General features: G+C 39.9%; 2 non-coding genes across 2 annotated transcripts; one reads left to right on the top strand and one right to left on the bottom strand.

Moving 5' to 3' along the window:
* Positions 1-4,573: 4,573 nt before the first annotated feature.
* Positions 4,574-4,645, bottom strand: Trnad-guc. Its single transcript has one exon. It is a non-coding gene; the product is annotated as a tRNA-Asp (tRNA).
* A 240-nt stretch (positions 4,646-4,885) lies between these two features.
* Positions 4,886-4,957, top strand: Trnad-guc. Its single transcript has one exon. It is a non-coding gene; the product is annotated as a tRNA-Asp (tRNA).

The raw sequence follows: 4,957 nt of genomic DNA, 5'->3' as shown, positions 1-4,957 counted from the left end.
ACCCACTCCCGCCCTCCACTCTCTCGTCAAATTTACACCAACTCCCGCCCTCCGCCCAATCGCCATCCTACCACTCACAACTACCCTTACCCGACCTTATACAACTTCTACCATGCATAAAATAATCAATAACTTTCATTATTTATACTGGAGCATAGTAGTGATACAACACACACACACACCAGCTACAAGTTCATTCACAACCAAACTTCAGTAATAGAGACCCTCAGGTGCTCCAACACTCCCCGGGACGACCCACCTGGAGGATCACCCTCACCCGAGACTCTGGTGGATTTATAAACACTATTAAAGGCTGTCGTGCTTTACTGCCGCTAGACAGAGACACAGCTAATAATTACAACACATTTGTCTTGGCGGGAAGGTCGACCAAACACGATCACCCATGCACCCTCCTCCGTGTCTCTGTTCTAATACTTCTGTTTGATTATTTTATTACAGTTATTAATATAAACTTTTAGTAATATTTATTAATAATTGTTTCATACGGTAGTGCCGGTGTCTTCCTATAGTTTCTATTTGGGAAAGATAAAACTTACTACATAAATTGAATATTTAATTCCCATGAACTGGACACATACTTTAGAAGCTATTACAGTCTAGTTATTCTCTTATTTATCGGGTCAGTGTCCTCGCGTGTGACAGCCGAGGAACAAGGATACGATACGCATACCATTACTAGTTAATTCTGCAAGTTACGTTAAGATCGAAACATGGAATTTCAGGAATGCAAATGATTCCCTTACACCCATTAAATACTAAAGTTCATTTATATAGGACACAGGGAGGGCAGTTTCCACAGTGGGAAGGGAGAGAAGAGGAAGAGGAAGAGAATTGAAATAGGAGAAGGGGAAAGCTGGAGGAGGGAAGAAAAAGAAGGGGGGAAGAGGAAGAGGGAAGAGAAGGGGGAATCTTTTCTGGTAATGCTCATACACTTCTCACTATGACCCATCATTATATTATACACAGAAAACAAAACACCTTTTTTCAGCAGTGGCCCGGCAGGCGGCGCCACCCTAATATAAACATGGTGGGAATCATTCTTTAAATATGTCAAATTTGTTGCGATATTTGGTAAATATCTATTGGCTCTACCACCTGCATTAAATACATGGTTACTATTGTATATCTCAGTTCAATTGTTTCATTTATTTTGTTTCTACTCGTAAAGCAGGGACTATTTTTCTTATTTTAACGAAGGTAAATTCAAAGTCTAACACTGTATTATACTGTACAGATATAAATCGACACAATTTCATAAGCGGAATGAAGTTACAACTTATCTTTTTCAATTTTACTCAAATTTGTAAACTTTGCTTTGGTAATATGTGAAGAGAAAAACTTATCACAAGTTTAGCGGGAAAAGTTGAGGTGTAGCACAGTCAAGATCACGGAGTCACTGTTATTACTGAAACAACTTCTCGTGTACAATGTTTCTTTTGAGAATTATTATTATTATTATTGTTATTATTATTATTATTATTATTATTATTATTATTATTATGGTGGTGATGATGATGATGATGAAGATGATGATGATCTTGTCGTAATTGTTGCTTTTGTTGTTTTTGTTAAAAGTATATTTATTACAATCAACTCATTCAGTAAATTCAGAGTCGAAGTTAAATATAAATTATGTCCGATTCCATTTAACGCTTGAGATTCAGATTCGCCCCCACGCAGCGTAGGTCATTTACTAGTGGTCATAAAGACGGTTATATTGAGCAGGACAGGAGGATGTATGCAAGAGCCAGGAACCAAGCAAAGTCAGAGTGTAGAAGGGCTAAAAACGAGTTCCAGAGGCTGGTTGCAAGCGAGGTCAAGTCAAACCCAAAGGCGTTTTACCGCTATGCAAAGTCGAAATTAAAAACGCGAGTAGGAGTATCAGACCTGAGGCTTGAAGATGGTAGTTACACAGATTCTGACCAGTACAAAGCTGAGGCATTAAACAGCTTCTTTTCATCGGTGTTCACAAGAGAAGATGCGAATAATCTTCCTGTGTTTGAGGACAGACGGTAGGACACAGCACTGACCCACATTGTGTTCACAGAAGAGGGCATTAGATATAAACTGTCAGAGCTAAGGTCCATAAGAGTCCCGGACTTGACATATATATTTATTTATATATTTTCTTTTGCTAGCCTACGCGCGCGTGTGTAATTGTGTGATTTTTTTTTGCCGCTTACAGAGGCTAGTTTATTGTGCACCTCTTACTCATCCTGTGAGCGGTAGCGCAAAAGGATTCCAGAGTATGGTTTACAAATGGTCAGTATAACCAACCTCCGTGGTCAGGATATTATGGCACTAAATGTTACATAGTAATTCAATTACATTGTTTGTTTAGTTCTATACATAAAGGGTAACTTATTCACAACTGCGTGAGTACAGGCGTGTGAGGCAGTATGTCTGGCCGCACACTTTGTTATTCACATTTGCGTGAGAAGTATTCGAGTACATTGTGTATTTGGTTCTGTACACGAGAACTGATATAGCTACTAAGTGCAAAAAAGTGGATACAATCTTAATATGTCGGCTATCTTGCCATTAGAGATGAAGTGTTGTGCCATTTCACACACAGTGTACTTGGACCTGTCCCTAAAAGGTTCTATCTTCCCACAGTCGAGGACGTAGTGTTCAAGTGTGTGTGTGGCTAATAACTCATCGACTTCAGGAAGACCAATTTGTGTGAATAATCTTTGTGCGTGTGCCCGTTTGGTTTGCTTTCGTTAATCTGTATCTTTCTCTGGACGATATCCCAGACACTTTTTATTCTATGAAGCTAATATTCAGACATATTAGTGACCGAGTGATTTGTTAAAAAAACAAAAAAACAACCCTCATATTTTACATCCATCGACCGTCTACAGGTATCGCGTGAAGTACAAGGTGGTAGACATTGAACTTAACACCATTGTACTTTTATTCAGTATTCTAGAGGAGGGGGTTGCAACCGTAGTAAAGAATGGCCATTATATATAAGATTTTTTTCTTAAGTTATACTGTTACTTTCGATCGACCACAGAACAACTTCTCCATTGTATGGCAAATGTGCGATGCAACTTCCCTGAGTCCGTGCTGACCTTCAAGAGAAGACTATATAAGCACTGACAGACCAAGACGTCGTTGAGAACATACAAATTAAAATTAAAATTGTTATAATCCTTTCATAGTTTAGTTACTTTAGTTAGCCATTAAAAGGTTTTCTCTCATATGAAAAATTCAATCGAAAGAAAATGAAATTTAGCATTAACTTGCAAAAAGTCCTTTATAAACTTCAAAGCTTTTCTTTACCTTAATAAATTACTTTGTCGTCTTCACCTCGTATCAGTTCACTGGCCAGTATGAAGGTTTATAAAATTCCTGTTACGCAGTGATGGCAATTACTAGGTATGGGTGGGCTTTTGGTTGAACCTGAACATATAATGTCAGTCTCACTCTGGAGTTAGAGCTAATACTTAATTGTTGCTGTCACATCATTCTCTGGTTGGTTATTCCACGAGTTCTCAACCCTCACTCCAAAGTATTGTATTTAGTTGTCCTAAGAACTTGAGATAGAGAGAGGGGCCGTTTTTTCGAGTAGCATGCGCTTAAGTATTTATTTAATTATTTATTTATTTATTTATTTTATTTTATTTTACTTTTTTTTTTGGGGGGGGGTGTTATTTACAAAAGTACATTATGTGCCTTTTATATCTACAACCAACAAAAGTCAATAATAATATTGAGGGACTGATAGAAAACATTAAACAATATCCATAGATCTACTGACGTGGGCTATGTTTTTCCTGCGTTAATTAAATTCCTCAGAAATGATTCTTCTTATAATTAAAGCTGATGCTGTGAAACTGGATCGGGTTCACGATATGTTTTCCTAAAGATCCGAATCTGTAGAGTTTCCCTGCGACTAAGTACACCAACCAACCAGACCTTTCTTCTTCATGTTGCCATTTGATTTGCTGGCTGTCTACACCCGAGACTATCTACCCACGCCTTATAAGGCCTGACATCTCTGTGACCACCCTCTTTTCTACACAGTGCCACCAGCAAGCAACACCTCCTCCGCGCCAGCCGTGCGGCTGCCGCTCCCGCCAGCGACCTTGGCGTCCCTCAAGCCACGTGCCCTCACTCTGGGCACCCTCACCACCCGGCTCTCTCTACTCAACGCTTATTACCATGCTACCTACCCAGCAACAAGCTGCATTGTACATCCAATACAATATGTATACAGTGAGCACATTGTGAGTTTCCTTTCTCCATCCCATCCTGAGTGTGAACCAATATCTCATACCCCTACAAGGTTTCCAAGTCCCGGAATCATTTTCGTCATTCTTCGCTGCACCGACTCCAGTGAATTGATAATAATAATAATAAAGCATTTGACGTTGGTGCGAGGATATATAAGATACAGTATATGCGAACGTTTTTTCTTAACATCACAATTGCATCATTTTAACTAAGTGTGCCGAAGGTCTCTAACACAAGCCTTGGTTCTGGGCTCCCTTGCATATGGCCTCTACTGACTGTCTCCTACTTTTCTCAGAGTCAATAAAAGTACCTCCCCGGCGGGGAATCGAACCCCGGTCTCCCGCGTGACAGGCGGGGATACTCACCACTATACTACCGAGGAATCTATTTAGCTAGTAATGATTATCTGTAATCATGTCAATAATCCTGCGCCATTATACTTGATATACAGTATAGTATGTTAGTGATGACCTTCTAGTGTTTTGGCATGTAATGAACATGTGTGAGAGGCCTTCCTTAATATGTCATTAGCCTGTGGCAGGGCATCACTAACCTTAGCCCATAGCATATCTAATGGCATGAGATAGACCAGGTCATAGAAGCTTAATAGAGCAATACCGATTCCTCGGTAGTATAGTGGTGAGTATCCCCGCCTGTCACGCGGGAGACCGGGGTTCGATTCCCCGCCGGGGAG

This window comes from Homarus americanus, unplaced genomic scaffold (assembly GCF_018991925.1).
Source record: "Homarus americanus isolate GMGI-L3 unplaced genomic scaffold, GMGI_Hamer_2.0 scaffold23578, whole genome shotgun sequence".
In the NCBI taxonomy this organism is placed as follows: domain Eukaryota; kingdom Metazoa; phylum Arthropoda; class Malacostraca; order Decapoda; family Nephropidae; genus Homarus; species Homarus americanus.
The sequence above is the reverse complement of the archived record's forward strand: the minus strand, read 5'-3'. Positions and strand labels throughout refer to the sequence as shown.